This window comes from Gobius niger (genome assembly GCF_951799975.1).
Source record: "Gobius niger genome assembly, chromosome: 7".
Classification (NCBI taxonomy): domain Eukaryota; kingdom Metazoa; phylum Chordata; class Actinopteri; order Gobiiformes; family Gobiidae; genus Gobius; species Gobius niger.
Window position 1 is genome coordinate 23430516 of NC_136858.1, and position 17731 is coordinate 23448246.

The 17731-nt window shown below is 48.0% G+C and overlaps 1 long non-coding RNA gene across 1 annotated transcript; it reads left to right on the top strand.

The window, feature by feature from the left end:
• Positions 1 to 16012: 16012 nt before the first annotated feature.
• Positions 16013 to 16431, top strand: LOC306965729. The gene is made up of 3 exons (XR_013793060.1): positions 16013 to 16112; positions 16181 to 16270; positions 16345 to 16431. It is a non-coding gene; the product is annotated as an uncharacterized lncRNA (long non-coding RNA).
• Positions 16432 to 17731: the final 1300 nt, after the last annotated feature.

Genomic DNA, 17731 nt, shown 5'->3' on the forward strand with positions numbered 1-17731 from the left:
CATTTCAGCCATTGACAAGAATCTCTGGCCGTTCATAAAAAGTAATGAATGTGTGACTCACTAACACTGCACCTCCATTTGTTTATAGACGGAGCGCTGCATGGCTGCCGGCTGCTCAGATCCAAACATAATGTTGCAGAGACCATGGAGAGCGGTAGGTGTCACGTACCCCACTCAACACATCTGCAAACACTCAGACTGCTGGTAAACTTGATCTCTGTCCTTGTCCAGCTCTGTCCGCGGCGTCGGCTGTACAATGTGAGTCGGGCTTCAGGATGCGCTCCCGCACCTGAAACGTGGCTTCAGGTGCAAAAAAAGCAATTACTGCCCTTTTCCACACGTCACCACCCGAGTTTGAACTGCATTTACTTCAAGTGAGTTCAGTCCGTGTTCACACGCGCCCATGTACATGCAGTGTGTAGCCATCAATAATATACATGTTCACGGTTTTTTATTTGTTTTTGTTTTTTTGGTCAAGGCCAAAGGGAGCCATTACAAGGCTGAAGAGATTTTGCAGACCCCAGTCTAGAGCAATTCACCACGGACCCAGCTCTGCCACACAGGAGCGGCTCAGAATAGCGGTAAGCCGGGGCAGTCTAAGCAGACAGGCCAAGAAAAGTGCCTCTGAACTGGACCCTTCTTCTCTGAAGAGCCACTGCACTACAGCGTGTCAGTGTGACTTAACACTCGACTGTTTCATGAACCTCTAATCAAATGAGAAATGCCTTTCATTTCCAGTGCAATAATGGCGTTCTAACTGTGCTTTGTAAAATATGGGCGTAGATCTATTTTGATCAAAATATTGAACCTTTATGACCGCCAGGCGAGTTTCTGTTCTCTCTCCTTAGGCCCTCCTTTCTCTTTCCATCCTCCTGTCTCCTGCCCAAATTCCTTTCCTCACCTGTCTCTTGTCTCCTGCTCTCCTCCTCATCTGCATCTTCTCTCCTCCAACTGTGTCTTTCTATTTCGTTTAAAATCAATGTACCATATCTAACATGCGCAATGTCATGTAGGAACAAGTGGATGTCCACAGCCAACGTGCCTTGGTTCTATCGTGTGCATGAAGACTGCTCCAATTTTTGGAAGACACTGGAGGTCAGTGCACAAAGAAAACTGTTAACGGACTGTATTTGTATTGGCATTTCCTCATTTGTTCTGCTTTGTTTTTTAGTTGAGGCTAAAACCATGTTTGTTTGTTGATTTTAGACAGCAGCTTCTGATGAAACGGACATAGAAAATGTGTCATTGGGTCTTCTCTCAATCAATGCCAACAACACTGACAAAGCTGAGCGACCATCTGTACGCTCCATCCCGCACCCCGGTCTGCAAAGGATACAGATGTGGCAGTGCAGCTCCTTTCTGCAGAGAATGCATTGGTCTGGGACTGTGACGGGCACAAGGATCGTTGTAAACTTTAAGGACAGAGACAAGAACTTTAAAGAGGCGAGAACAAACTCCAAATGCGACAATTTTGGAACTTGCTTCGGTCTTTCTCTCTTACAAAACTACCGTATTGCCTTTTTTCTTCCCGCGTTGCTTTACTCACTCATCCCCGTGTTCAATTATTTTCGTGATCAGCGGAACTGAAAAGGCTCCTCTGCTCCTCACTCCACACGCACGCTTCTGTTAACAATGTGTTAGCAAATCATTGTTGTTGTAGAATAATTAGCGAGGCTCATTGTGATTCATGTTTGGACTATAATATCTTGAGGGCTCCTCCGCTGTACTCATCTTAATCCGCCCCGCCCATGCAGGCCCATTTTGGCCACGGACTGGCGCTTCCACTGTGGTGACACTTTGGGTAGAGCGCAGAGTCCCTTCATTAAGTGGGGAACGAGGGAAAATGTTTGCAGCTAAAATATGATGTGCAGTAGATTGATTTGTGTCAAATGTTCATTTTCAACAGCAAGTCAACATCTATCTGTCTCCGTCTGTGAAGAACTGAGTTTCTCTGACATCTGCATTCTAATGTAGCTTATACACATGTAGGGGCACCAATAATGGTGGCGTCCACTCCAACTTCCGGAATAATGAATGTTTGAGTTGTAAAGAAATTGTATTTATTTATTTATTTTTTATACAAATGGCACAATAAAGGTTTTGGTTTAGTTTCAATAGTTTTATTTGTTTTTACCAAACAAAAATATTTCAAGTCAATAGTAATTATTACGGTTAAACATGTTCATTTGAATGCAAAGATCTGCCAAATTAATACCAGCGATCAATGGGGGTGGTTATGTCTACAGATGGAAATTAGCATAGTGCTAATTCTGGTCAATCTTTTTCATGTCACTGCACACTGTCCTTTCAATAAACTAAACTAAAAAAATATATTAAAAAAGAAGAAGAAGAAACTCCACTGCAGAATAACATGTCTCTGCCGCAGACACAGGTTTTTTCATAAAAAACAGAAACAAAGCAGCACTTCCCTACCTACATGTTCAGGCAATCTTGTGCTATATGACCCTGCCCGGGCTCGAACCCAGGACCTTAGAGTTGGCGTGTTTCCCAAAAACTTTGACACCTCGGGTTGATTCGGATGAAAAGACTAGAGAGGCCTCCCGCTTTCCTCCACCGGCCGGTGGATTATATGCGGGAGACCTCCCAGTGGGCGGTTTACTTACAACCTGCGGGCGGTGGTTTACCCGCTCGGCCACCGCGCACCGAACAACATAGGACCAAAACGTCTATTTATCTTCAATTCACCAGAACACGACGGTAACCACGGCAACCTCATGAGTTTGGCCAACCCAGTCTCACACGAAACTGTGACAATGTGACAGAGAGTGGGTTGGTTTGGCTCAGCGGTTAGCGCTCGTGCGTCTTACGTCGAAGGTCCCGGGTTCGATTCCCACCTGGACGGGGCCTTTCTGTGTGGAGTTTGCATGTTCTCCCCGTGTCTGTGTAGGCTAGTGTTAGGTTAAAGCATGTGCAATAGGTGAATCCTCCAGCCAGGTGTTTCTGACCACCAGCCTGGCTCCACATCATGGAGATGGTTCCCCCGAGCGCCAGCGCGTGCTGGCAGCTCACTGCTCCGACAGGTCGCCCCGTGCGACACTGAGGATGGGTCAAGTGCAGAGAACTCATTTCTCTACACAGAGATTAATACAGTATAACTTAAATGTCATCACATGTGAGGAGGGAAAGAGCACATTTGGCCATTTAGGACAGCGATTTTTAAACTGTGGCGACATGGGACTTCCTCAGGTGGTCCAGGCATCAATGTAAATGTACCATAATTAGCATAATAGCTCAATTGCATCCGTTGTCCTAAGGCAGGTAGAAACATTAATAGCCAGAAGATAAATACAGACACAGACCCCAGGGCTACTTTGTAGCTGCGCATCTCTGTCATAGAGCACGGCTCCCGTGTTGTCTGGGCACAAAATAAAACATATTGATCATGAGAGAGGCGTATGAACGATCCTCATGGCGGCTCAGCTCAGCTTCTCCTGTCATAGACACTTTCCCTGTTGATCCCCCGCTCTGAGAGTCCACGATGTCGGCCCCTTTATGCATCTCCGTCCCTCTGCAGAGGGTCTTGGGTGCAGGCAGTAACAGGTGCGGGCTCGTTTGTGTTCAAAGCGCTGAAGTCCGCGGACAAGACTCCGCGTTGGAAGTGTGTGTTTTACATTCAGACACTGGAGCTGTCGCTGAAGGCTGGAAATGTTCAGGCAATCGTGTGCTATATTACGAAGGAGCATTGTAGTCAGTGAAAAAAAGAAGAAGTCTGTTTTAACGAGAAAAGTTCTGTTTTTACGAGAAAAGTTCTGTTTTGATGAGCAAAATAAATCCTGTTTTTACGAGAAAAGTTTTGTTAGAGTTAAACAATGTTTTATCGAAATCAACGTGATATTCTCCGAGAGGCGCAATCAAAACAGAGAGCCATCCATGGAGCCAACATGCTGTTCCAGTAAAGCGCGTTGGTCCACGAGAGTGAAGGGTTCCCAGCAGTGAACCGCTATGGCGTAAGCCTAAATCAAAATAAAAGCTAATTAAACTTAATTGCTTAATTGTGACATTTTCGCGTCGGCAGAGATAGTGAAACCCTATTCAGCTTATGCTAGTTCTTGTAAAACAGACAGTGGATCCTGACTTTGCTTAGAGGAACTTTTCTCGTTAAAGCAGGATTTATTTTGCACGTTAAAACAGAACTTTTCTCATTAAAACAGAACTTTTCTCGTGAAGACAGAGTTGTTGTTTTTTCACTGACTACAATGCTCCTTCGTACAGATGTGCATCCAAAGAAATATAGCCTGGAGCTTCACTATCCTAACGCCTCTATGTGTGCTTTATCACGGGCACGGGTGGGAAACGGGTATATACGGGGATATAGACACGGGTTTACGGACGGGTGCGGGTGGGTCTCCGAAAATAGACCCGTGCAGGTGCAGGACTCTGACGCAGTTTCACCTCAAATATTTCACTTCAACAGTGATAAAGACTGCTGTGGAGAGGGTGACCACCAGCACAAAGTTGATGATCATTCTACACTATTATTAGAGATGATTCCGTCGCTTACATGAACAACAGATCTTACTTTGGAAAGAGTGTTCGCTGCAAATGCACAAGTTTGAGGGCTGCACTTTTCAAATGTCGGACATAATATGGCTGTACTCACCCATGTGCTCGCCTATCAAACAGAGGTTTGAAACAACCAAATGGTGGTATTGTCTGTCACAATAGATCCGACAGAGAAACTCCTTTGCAGTATTACCGTTTACCAAGAGTAAATCTTGCCTCCCCAAACTACTTACGGGAGGCTTCGCCACTGAACAAACTGGCATCCGTGTGGATCTTCATCCCCAATTAACTTAAGTTTGATCAAAAATCGTTTTTTCCCCTTTTGCATGAAGTCTGTCTATACCACTGCTCAGCTATGTGAGAAGTTTAGGGATCCGATGTAAAGGGTTAATCAGAAACCCTTGTGTTTTTGTCCGTAAGCGACAGCCCGTCTCGTTAACATCTCCGTCATGGCGGCACTTCCGGTTCTGGACCAAACTTGGGACATCGGTGAAAACACCCTCCATCAACAAGGATAAAGCAATAAACGGGTTTCTCTCCCCACTAAGTTGGACTATAACCATTTCTCCAATTAAATGTACGAAATATGAGCAGTAAGTCAACTTCGTACGTCTTGCTAATGTTTTGACACGAGCCAAACCGTGACCGAGACCTCTGTTTGTCTGCAGCGCTATATAAGTAGTTCGAGTCCAGTTTACCGCTGGACGAGAGGGCGTTAGGTGCGCGGCATCTCCAACCCATTGATCGCTGGTATTAGTTTGGCAGATCGTGATGGTTGGCGGGTGTCCCCCTTCCGCCCTCACAGCTCTAAGTGCGTTTCTCCCGATGCTCCGCGCTCGGTCGAGGACGTGACCCCCACGTTTGAGCACGGTCGTCCATGTGAGGCGCTGCACGTGGCAGTCTGCCTTACTTTTGAACCGGTCCCGTCGCCAGACCTGGCATTCCTCCGAGCTGGACTTCGTAATCAACACATCACAACACTCAGACTTGAACTTATGAGTAAGGTCCTTTTCGAAAGCAGGCCGGGCCTATTGCGTCTGTGCAGCACACTGCGCAGATGCAACGAAAACACGTGTTTGAGTCTTCTCCGCGGCGCTTTGTAGTAAAATACAGAGAAATCTGTCCATCCTCAGTGTCGCACGGGGCGACCTGTCGGAGCAGTGAGCTGCCAGCACGCGCTGGCGCTCGGGGGAACCATCTCCATGATGTGGAGCCAGGCTGGTGGTCAGAAACACCTGGCTGGAGGATTCACCTATTGCACATGTTTTGTATAACCTAACACTAACCCACACAGACACGGGGAGAACATACAAACTCCACACAGAAAGGCCCCGTCCAGGTGGGAATCGAATCCGGGACCTTCGAGGCAAGACGCACGAGCGCTACCCGCTCAGCCAAACTCATGAGGTTGCCGTGGTTACCGTCGTGTTCTAGTGAATTGAAGATAAATAGACGTTTTGGTCCTATGTTGTTCGGTGCGCGGTGGCCGAGCGGGTAAACCAGCGCCCGCAGGTCGTAAGTAAACCGCCCACTGGGAGGCCTCCCGCATATAATCCACCGGCCAGTGCCGTGGGGGTCCTTGTACATAGAGCTGTGGCCGGTGGAGGAAAGCGGGAGGCCTCTGTAGTTTTTTCATCCCAATCAACCCGAGGTGTCAAAGTTTTTGGAAAACACGCCAACTCTAAGGTCCTGGGTTCGAGCCCGGGCAGGGTCATATAGCACAAGATTGCTTGAACATGTAGGAAGGGAAGTGCTGCTTTGTTTCTGTTTTTGTGACAAAACCTGTGTCTGCGGCAGAGACATATTATTCTGCAGTTTTTTTTCTTCTTTTTTAATATATTTTTTTTAGTTTAGTTTATTGAAAGGACAGTGTGCAGTTACATGAAAAAGATTGAGCAGAATTAGCACTATTAGTCAGGGACCCAAACTCTCATAACTGGGTTGAACCTGACACGGTCTGAGATATGTTTTATTTGTGTTTTTTCTGTTAACTTTGACCCTAAGGACCAGTAATTGGAGGGTCTGTTCTGCTGGAAATATCGCGAAAAAAAATGGTGGCCATTTTAGTGCATGTACCCTGTATTTTTATCAGAAAAATGTGAAAAACTTTTTTCCCTCAAATCCTCAGTGGGTTGAGTAGGCTGTCAATAAATGCATTCCAGATACACAGAACACATGTGCTGATAACATCCACTGAAAAAATCGCTCTAAAAACACATTTCTACACATTTTTGCATCAATTTAATGCAAAAAAATGTGGCGTTTTCTCACTTTTTTCCAATATTTGTATCTTTACTTCATTGGCAATCAACTATTCCACCCAGTTATGGCATCAGTCAACATGCCATTATTTTAAACAGACTGTAGACACATTCCACAGAAAAAATGATCAAAATCAGACCAAAATCATTGGATCTGTGATGATTTAAAGACCAATAAGTGATCAACAGACTCAGAACCTCAGAACTGTCAAAAGTCACTTTTGACACTGGTCCATATTTTGGTTTAGGCCATTTCCAGCCCATTAGATAATGATTTACACCAATGTATTTGGTATCATTGGAAAGAAGACATTGTCATGTTTCATTTGTGGCCAAAGGTACTAACTCTGTAACAATTACCGTGGTAACCAAAGCTCCTCAGACTCAAATGTGAGAACATTTTTTCACAATTTTCACAAAAAAATGTTTCACTACGTTTAACGCTGTTTCTTCCAGGAACATCACAGACGCAAATCTCTGATACTGGGTAACTCTCTAGACTCTGAGGGTTCAGGAAATGTATAACATGTCAGTACCTTCTCAGCTTAAGGCCTCACTGTGACCCATGAAGTAAAAGAATGTCCACCTCATATGAGCCTCTCCCATAGAAATAAGCCTATATCTGCCAGGGTGGAACAGCTGGTGGGGCTTTCTGTTCAGGACAGGCCCAACGTAACTTGAAATTACATCTATAAATTACAATTATTCTGCATCATATATACTGTATCTTAAATTGTATATATATATATATATATATATATATATATATATATATATATATATATATATATATATATATATATATATATATATATATATACAACTTAAGATACAGTATATATTGCTCACAAAAACTTAGGGCACACTGTTAGACTGTCCAGTTAGTGTGAATCAATTTCACTTGGTGTAGTAGAAATTAAACAGACACAGGTGGAAATGAGAGGCAATTAGCAAGATCACTCCAAAAGAGGAATGGTTTTGCAGGTGGTGACCTCAGACCATTTCCCTGTCTTCATCCTTTGTACCGTATTTTTGGAACACTTTTGCATTTGTCCAGTGTTCTCACCACTAGAGGTATCATGAGGAGCATCTACAACCCACAGAAGCTGCTCAGGGAGTGATGCTCATCCAAAATGGCACGTCCATTCGTGCTGTGGCAAGAAGGTTTGCTGTGTCTCCCAGCGCAGTGTCCAGAGCATGGAGGAGATACCAGGAGACAGGCCAGTACACCAGGAGACCTGGGGGGGGCCGACCGAGGTCAACAACCCAGCAGCAGGACCGCTATCTGCTCATTTGTGCACGGAGAAACAGGAGAAGCACTGCCCGAGCCCTACAAAATGACCTCCAGAGGGCCACAAATGTGCATGTTGGTCCTCAAACGGTCAGAAACCGACTCCATGAGGGGGGTATGAGGGTGGTATGAGGGGGGTATGAGGGGGGTATGAGGGGGGTATGAGGCTGGTATGAGGGTGGTATGAGGGGGGTATGAGGGGGGTATGAGGGCGTTGGGCCGGTGCTTACTGCCCAACACTGTGCAGCCCGATTGGCATTTGCCCGAGAACACAGCGATTGGCAGATTGGCCAATGGTGCCCTGTGCTCTTCATGGATGAGAGCAGGTTCACCCTGAGCACATGTGACAGACGTGACAGAGTCTGGAGAACGTTCTGCTGCTGCAACATCATCCAGCATGACCGGTTTGGTGGTGAGTCAGTGATGGTCTGGGGAGGCATTTCATTAAAGGGCCGCACAGCCCTCCATGTGCGAGCCAGAGGTTCCCTGACTGGCATTGGGTACCGGGATAGATCCTCATACCTATTGTAAGACCATATGCTGGTGCTGTGGGCCCTGGGTTCCTTCTGATGCCTGATAATGCCAGGCCACAAGAGTGTGTCAGCAGTTCCTGCATGATGAAGGTATTGATGTTATGGACTGGCCTGCCCGTTCCCCAGACTTAAATCCAATAGAGCACATCTGGGACATCATGTCTCAGTCCATCCATCAACGCCACGTCGCACCACAGACTGTCCAGGAGCTGACTGATGCTCTAACCCAGGTTTGGGAGGAGATCCCTCAGGAGGACATCCGTGGTCTCATCAGGAGCATGCCCAGGCGTTGTAGGGAGTGCATTCAGGCACGTGGAGGCCACACACACTATTGAGGATGATACACTCGTTTGGAGGAATTTCTACAGAATTTGGATCAACCAGTGACCTGATTTGTCACTTTGATTTTGACTATAATTTTGGATCCAGACCTCCAGGGGCTGAGAATTTGATTTCCATTTATCATTCTTATGTTATTTTGTTCTCAACACATTGCCCTACACTCTAAATGAAGATTTTCATCCGAAAAATCGAATTGATTGACATCTAGGATGTGTTTTTTGAGTGTGCCCTAAGTTTTTGTGAGCAGTGTAGCCTTTAACAGTTACAGGTGAAATGGAAAATTAGAATATCGTTCAAAAGTTCATTTATTTATGTAATTCAAGTTAAAATGTGAAACTAATATAGGATATAGACTCATGACATGCAAAGTTCCATATGTCAAGCTTTTGTTTGTTATCATGATTATGGCATTTTAAAAATATTCAAATTTTATGAGATTTTTAATATGTGGTTTTTACAAGGCGCACTAATTAATGCTGGTTTACCTGTAAACCTGTAGGTGTGTAAACACAGCCAGAAACTGATACAAAAGTCGCACCGGGATATAAGGCGCACTGTTCAAATTAAAGGCTTTTATGTGTGCCTTATAGTGCAAAAAAATATGGTAAGTTGAATAACAGAAATGAATGCACTTTTTAACGTTATTCTAAAAGAAGCTACACTCCACAGGATATAAGTATAAGTAAGTGCTTTGTCAGTGTATATTTGTACACTGACATTGTGTTCAGGTGTTGGGTTAGCCCTGAGTCACTGCAACTGAGCGTGCTGCCTGACCACCATGTTTTTGGAGATCAGGAGTACCCAGAGGAAACCTGGCTGCCTGCTTTCAGTGCTGTTCTGAAAACAGTGCAGCGCCTCCTGGGTTTGTCCCTGTTTCAGAGCATGGTGTCCTGCACTGGTCAGCTCCTCTTGCTCCTGTATATTCAGGCCAGTGCTAACAAGTTTGGTGCAACTCAGAAACATCCATTGTGACCTTCCTGGGGTCATTGTGTACTTTGGGTCTTTCTACATCGTACACTCATATCCAGACGAACCAGTCGAGGTGATCAAGTCCTGCCTTGTGTGGTTCAAATTTTCAGCCTCACTTGATCCACAACTTTTTACAATGTCTGAAATGTTCTTGAGGGCATTTGTCTTAAGTAATTCCTTTACTGACAACATTTGTAGTGCTCTTTGGAGTCCCGTTTAGTATTTAATGCATTCATAGACTCCCAATAGGGAAATTGACCCTCTGCATTTGACTCATCCTTCAAGCCTCAGAGAAACCTGCAGGAGCAGAGCCATCACGCTGCCTGGGGAACTATCTAGATTTTGAGCCAGAAGCTAGGTTAGAAGTACTGAGGTGTTCTAGAGTACTGGAACTGGATTCTACTGAAAATTAACTGATGCTGACTTGAAGACTCCTTCAGGTGTGTTCACGCTGTCGACTTGAAATGAACTCTTTTGCCCTTCCTGGGAACATCTGCTTCGTCTGTGCAAAACCCTTTGACCCAGGTCTGCACCCATCCATCCATTTTCTTACAATTTACCCACGGTCTGGTCATGGATGCAGCAGTCAAAGATTCACAGATATCACTCTTCACAAACACTAACTCCAGCCCTTCTGAAGGAATCCCGAGGCATTCCCTGCCCACAGAGAGATTTAGTCCATCCAGTGTGTCCCCAAGCCACCTCATCTGGCTGCTCCTGACAGCAAGGAGCAGTGGTTCTACTCTGAGCTCCTCCCAAGTAACTGCCTTACCCCAAGCCATCTTGTGAAGGTAACTAATTTCGGCTGCTTCACACTCGGCTGCAAACCAGATCAGCTGAAGGTCCAACAGAACAACATCATCTGCAAACAGCAGAGATGAGATCCTGAGGTTCCCAAACCAGCAACCCTTCGGGCCCTGGCTGCGCCTAGAAATTCTGGTCATAAAAGTTACTTTTTGTTTAATCATTCATAAAGCACATTTCTTGTGGGTAGTACAGGTTCAATGTGCCAGCGAATAAAATAAATAAATTACACAACATTAAAGGTCCTACATCATGCAAAATTGACTTTTTAGAGCTTTTAGCCATGTTGTTATGCTCTTTCCTTCTCAAAAACACCCCCAGAGTGTTTTTTGGCTTCATTCACGCAGTTCTCAGTAATCCTCCTGAATCCTGCTCTCTGAGCAGCTGCTCCGCCCTCTGCTGGAAAACCACTGACCTGTGTCAAACAGGAAGAGCACGACTTCTGTAATGTAATGCCTTACAGCCTGATTTTAATTAAAAAACTAATTGAAAAAAAAGAAAAAAAAGGAAGTGCCTGGCGTGTCCACACTGCCCCTGCGGAGAAAACAAATGCACCCCTGAGCGTCTGAACAGATGTCATGTTTGCACTGAAGGATGTGAAAAAGGAGCTCTTTCTAACCTACTCTGGACACACCTGTTCTTTTTTCTTACCTAACAATAATGTCAGGCAGACGTCAACTCCTTATAACTGCATTATAAAGTAACTTCACTTATTGCTGTGATATCTATATTTCTTTTACTGCTAATAATGCATGAGCCACATTACTATCTAATGTATAACAAATGTGCAGTATGAAAAGCCAAACTGTTGGAATTATCTTGGATTATTGAGGATTTTTCTTTTTACACATTTAAAGGGATGTATATTGGAGTGAAATCAACAGACGTATATTGTGTATATGGCATAGTAAAAGATAGATAAAAAGTTACATAATATAAAAAATAGATGAACAGCTTTATGTAAAAATACAGAACTGTTCTTCTCCATAAATGTAATTTCAAGTTACGTTGGGCCTGTCCTGAACAGAAAGCCCCACCAGCTGTTCCACCCTGGCAGATATAGGCTTATTTCTATGGGAGAGGCTCATATGAGGTGGACATAATTTTACTTCATGGCTCACAGTGACGAATGATCCGAGGAGCTATGTTGTCTGGGGCTTTATGCCCCTGGTAGGGTCTCCCATGGCAAACAGGTCCGAGGTGACGGGTCAGACGAAGAGCAGTTCAAAAGACCCATATGGAAGTACAACACACAAGGACCGTGACGTCACCCGGCATGGCGCAGCCGGGGCCCCACCCTGGAGCCAGACCTGGGGTTGGGGCCCGAACGCGAGCGTCTGGTGGCCGGGTCTCTGCCCACGGGACCCGGCCGGGCACTGCCCGAAGGGACGACGTGGGCCCGCCCTCCTGTGGACCCACCACCCGCAGAGGGATCCGTAGGGGTCGGGTGCGGAGAGGACTGGGTGGCAGTCAGAGGCAGGTGCCTCGACGACCTGGTCCGCATGCACAGCTTCTGGCGTTCGGGACATGGAACGTCACCTCGCTGGGGGGGAAGGAGCCTGAGCTTGTGCGGGAGGTTGAGAGATACCGGCTAGATATAGTCGGGCTCACCTCCACGCACAGCTTGGGTTCCGGATCCCAACTCCTGGAGAGAGGCTGGACTCTCCATTTTTCTGGAGTTGCCCGCGGGGAAAGGCGGCGGGCTGGGGTGGGTTTGCTCATATCCCCCCAGCTCAGCCGTCACGTGTTGGAGTTCACCCCGGTGGACGAGAGGGTCGCGTCCCTACGCCTTTCGGGTCAGGGACAGGTCTCTCACCGTTGTCTCGGCCTACGGGCCCAACATCGGTGCAGAGTACCCGGCCTTCTTGGAGTCCCTGGGAGGGGTACTAGATAGTGCTCCGACTGGGGACTCCATTGTTCTGCTGGGGGACTTCAACGCCCATGTGGGTAACGACAGTGAGACCTGGGAGGGAGTGATTGGGAGGAACGGCCTCCCCGATCTGAACCCGAGTGGTGTTCTGTTATTGGACCTCTGTGGTAGTCGCAGTTTGTCCATAACGAACACCATGTTCGAGCACAAGGGTGTCCATAAGTGCACGTGGCACCAGGACACCCTAGGCAGGAGGTCGATGATCGACTTTGTAGTTGTGTCGTCTGACCTCCGGCCGCGTGTCTCGGACACTCGGGTAAAGAGAGGGGCTGAGCTGTCAACCGATCACCACCTGGTGGTGAGCTGGATCCGCTGGCAGGGGAGGAAGCCGGTCAGACCTGGCAGGCCCAAGCGTGTTGTGAGGGTCTGCTGGGAACGTCTGGCGGATCCCTCTGTCAGTGGGGTCTTCAACTCCCACCTCCGGAAGAGCTTCACCCAGATTCCGGGGGAGGCGGGGGACATGGAGTCCGAGTGGACTCTGTTCTCGTCCTCCATTGTTGATGCGGCTGCTCGTAGTTGTGGCCGTAAGGTCTCTGGTGCCTGTCGCGGCGGCAATCCCCGAATCCGGTGGTGGCGCCCGGAAGTAAGGGATGCCGTCAAGCTGAAGAAGGAGTCCTACCTGGCCTTGTTGGCTTGTGGGACTCCTGAGGCAGCTGAGAGGTACCGGCAGGCCAAGTGTGGCAGCACGAGTGGTTAAGGTGGTAGAAATTAAACATAATATACTTAAAAGTAACTAAAAGACCAACAACGCCAGCTTGAATAAACAAGCACTAAAGGACACACAGGTTCGTTATTGAGTAAGAGGCATAGACAGTTCCATTAAGAAAATACAGTATTTCTTTTATTTACTTTGTATTAGGTTCAATAAATTATTTCGTTTCATTTTGTTCCCTCATACCCAGTACCATAAAACCATACAGTTCACAATCTCACGTTGGTTTAACAAACGTGGGCACCATCGTTCATTTAGTTTGTGGTAGTGGAAGGTACAAAGCAGGAGGACAAAAAGCCGAGAAAGCGAGAAGGCGAGACAGCCATGGTGTTGGGGTGTAGATCTATTAAAAAAAAAAGGAAAGTTAGGCTACGAAATAATCACGTTTACCACGGCCTTGATCAAAACAAACACGTACCTCCTCCGAGCGCAGAGGCACGCGCTGTCAGGACAACAACCGGAGGAACACACACATGGACAAAAGCTAGGCCATCGGCCACCATAGCCAGCCTCTGTACACCGCGGCGCAGGCCGGAGCTAAAAGTGATACAATCGCTTGAACAACTAGTAAGATACGATAGTTATGATAAAGAGAGCTATACTGATTACCTGTGAGCCGCCCGCAGCTAACGCTCCGTGACTACCCGGAAGAGGGACGGTGAGGCGGCGTATGTGGGGGCGGTAACAGTGAAAGCAGAGGACGGTAAAGCTACAGCAGGGGCTATTTATATTTTAGGGCTGGCGCCATCTAGTGGCAAGTCCAGCCTGCTACACAAGCGTGCTGCAGCTCGTGCGGTCGCGGAGGCTAAAACTCGGGTCTGGGAGGAGTTCGGGGAGGCCATGGAGGAGGACTATCGGTCGGCCTCGAAGAGATTCTGGCAAACCATCCGGCGCCTTAGGAGGGGGAAGCAGTGCTTCACCAGCACTGTGTACAGTGCGGGTGGGGAGCTGCTGACCTCGACTGGGGATGTCGTCGGACGGTGGAAGGAGTACTTCGAGGACCTCCTCAACCCCGTCGTCACGTCTTCCAATGAGGAAGCAGAGGCTGGGGACTCGGAGGTGGGCTCGCTCATCACCGAGGCTGAAGTCACCGAGGTGGTGAGAAAGCTCCTCGGTGGCAAGGCTCCGGGGGTGGATGAGATTCGCCCTGAGTACCTTAAGTCTCTGGATGTTGTAGGACTGTCTTGGCTGACACGTCTCTGCAACATCGCGTGGCGGTCGGGGACAGTGCCCGTGGATTGGCAGACCGGGGTGGTGGTCCCTCTCTTTAAGAAGGGGGACCAGAGGGTGTGTTCCAATTACAGCGGAATCACCCTCCTTAGCCTCCCCGGTAAGGTCTACTCCGGGGTGCTGGAGAGGAGGATCCGGCCGATGGTTGAACCTCGGATCCAGGAGGAACAATGCGGTTTTCGTCCTGGTCATGGCACACTGGACCAGCTCTATACCCTTCATCAGGTGCTCGAGGGTTCGTGGGAGTTCGCCCAACCAGTCCACATGTGTTTTGTGGATCTGGAGAAAGCGTTCGACCGCGTCCCTCGTGGTGCCCTGTGGTACCCTGCCCGGGCTCGAACCCAAGACCTTAGAGTTGGCGTGTTTTCCAAAAACTTTGACACCTCGGGTTGATTGGGATGAAAAAACTACAGAGGCCTCCTGCTTTCCTCCACCGGCCACAGCTCCAAGTGCAAGGACCCCCACGGCACTGGCCGGTGGATTATATGCGGGAGGCCTCCCAGTGGGCGGTTTACTTACGACCTGCGGGCGCTGGTTTACCCGCTCGGCCACCGCGCACCGAACAACATAGGACCAAAACGTCTATTTATCTTCAATTCACTAGAACACGACGGTAACCACGGCAACCTGATGAGTTTGGCTGAGCGGGTAGCGCTCGTGCGTATAGCTCACACAGAAAGGCCCCGTCCAGGTGTGCGGAGTTTGCATGTTCTCCCCCGTGTCTGTGTGGGTTAGTGTTAGGTTAAAACATGTGCAATAGGTGAATCCTCCAGCCAGGTGTTTCTGACCACCAGCCTGGCTCCACATCATGGAGATGGTTCCCCCGAGCGCCAGCGCGTGCTGGCAGCTCACTGCTCCTACAGGTCGCCCCGTGCGACACTGAGGATGGGTCAAATGCAGAGAACTCGGAGATGCATAAAGGGGCCGACATCGTGGACTCTCAGAGCGGGGGATCAACAGGGAAAGTGTCTATGACAGGAGAAGCTGAGCTGAGCCGCCATGAGGATCGTTCATACGCCTCTCTCATGATCAATATGTTTTATTTTGTGCCCAGACAACACGGGAGCCGTGCTCTATGACAGAGATGCGCAGCTACAAAGTAGCCCTGGGGTCTGTGTCTGTATTTATCTTCTGGCTATTAATGTTTCTACCTGCCTTAGTTTTGCATGTTGGTGTAGGTTACCTTTAAGGTGAATGGTGGGTGGCGCCGACGTAGCTTTTAAAGCCGTGCACGCGCTCTTGCGCACACTTTCTTGAGTGGGCTTTGTGGTGGCGGCGTGCTGTGGGCTCCCGCACTACCTGCTTTGGGCCGAATCTCTCCCCAACCTCTGCGTTCATCCGCATTATTATCCAGGTTAGTTCTACCTCCTCTTCTGGTCCTGCCTATGCCAGCTTTGCTTAAACATTGATTGTCTTAGGTCCGGGACTACGGTCCGGCCGGCTTGTGTGGTCTCCCTCCTTCTCCTTGGGAGTGCGTGCGTTTGGCACGCGTCGTGGGCTCCAGGCTCTTCTCGGGGTGAGTGTGTTCGTTGTCTCGCCGCAACTTGGGCTTGGTGCTGTGCTGATACCCAAATTCTCATTCAGGTCCTGGGCTGTTGCGGGACGCTGCCGCGAATTCCCCGCGTCTCTCCCCCTCCTCCCGCTGCCTGCGGGTGCGCGCACTTTGGCCGGCAGGTAAGACACCGAAGGCTTTACTAATGCAGGGCAAATCTTTAGTTAGTGGCTCACGCTCGTGCTTCTTCTTTTAGGCACGAGGTGCACAGTGTGCGCGGCCCACGTTGGAGCTGCCACCTTCTGTTTAAGGAGGCCGTTGCCTTGTCCCTCTGGTTCTGTCCGCCGTCTCACTGCGTGTAAAACAAGCGCTCAGTGTGCGCCTATGCGGGCGTGGACTGCACCGAGTATTTTGCCAGTTTGCTTTGCATGTTAATTTGCTCATTTTCTTTTCATTTGTTTGATTAATTTTTGTGTGGTTTGGGGTATTATTGCATGGTTTGATTTGTTGTTTTGCCTTATTTTCCTGCTGTAATTATTGCTTTATTTTCCCATTTAAGTTAATTGCTCATCATTTCAAGGTGCCGCCCTCGCTTGTTTAAAGCTGCACTGTACGACTTGAAACAGTTTAAAGCTGCACTGTATGACTGGAAACTGTTTAATGCTGCACTGTATGTTGAAACTGTTATTTTAAAAAAAGGAACGCTAGGCCTATTTTAATTTTTGTACATACCAAATAAATATTCTTTGTAATAACACTCACCCCTTTATTGTCCTGACCGAGCGCGGCCTTTGAGAGAAATTACAAGTAAAATTGAACCAGTCTGGTCCCAGGGCCATAACCCTGGGTGGCGTTGTTGGGACTTTTCAGTGGTCTACCACCGCTCACGCTACATTAGGAACACGGATGCAATTGAGCTATTATGCTAATTATGGTACATTTACATTGATGCCTGGACCACCTGAGGAAGTCCCATGTCGCCACAGTTTAAAAATCGCTGTCCTAAATGGCCAAATGTGCTCTTTCCCTCCTCAAATGTGATGACATTTAAGTTATACTATATTAATCTCTGTGTAGAGAAATGAGTTCTCTGCATTTGACCCATCCTCAGTGTCGCACGGGGCGACCTGTGAGCAGTGAGCTGCCAGCACGCGCTGGCGCTCAGGGGAACCATCTCCATGATGTGGAGCCAGGCTGGTGGTCAGAAACACCTGGCTGGAGGATTCACCTATTGCACATGCTTTAACCTAACACTAACCCACACAGACACGGGGAGAACATACAAACTCCACACAGAAAGGCCCCGTCCAGGTGGGAATCGAACCCGGGACCTTCGAGGTAAAACGCACGAGCGCTCCCCGCTCAGCCAAACTCATGAGGTTGCCGTGGTTACCGTCGTGTTCTGGTGAATTAAAGATAAATAGGCGTTTTGGTCCTATGTTGTTCGGTGCGCGGTGGCCGAGCGGGTAAACCAGCGCCCGCAGGTCGTAAGTAAACCGCCCACTGGGAGGCCTCCCGCATATAATCCACCGGCCAGTGCCGTGGGGTCCTTGTACATAGAGCTGTGGCCGGTGGAGGAAAGCAGGAGGCCTCTGTAGTTTTTTCATCCGAATCAACCCGAGGTGTCAAAGTTTTTGGGAAAC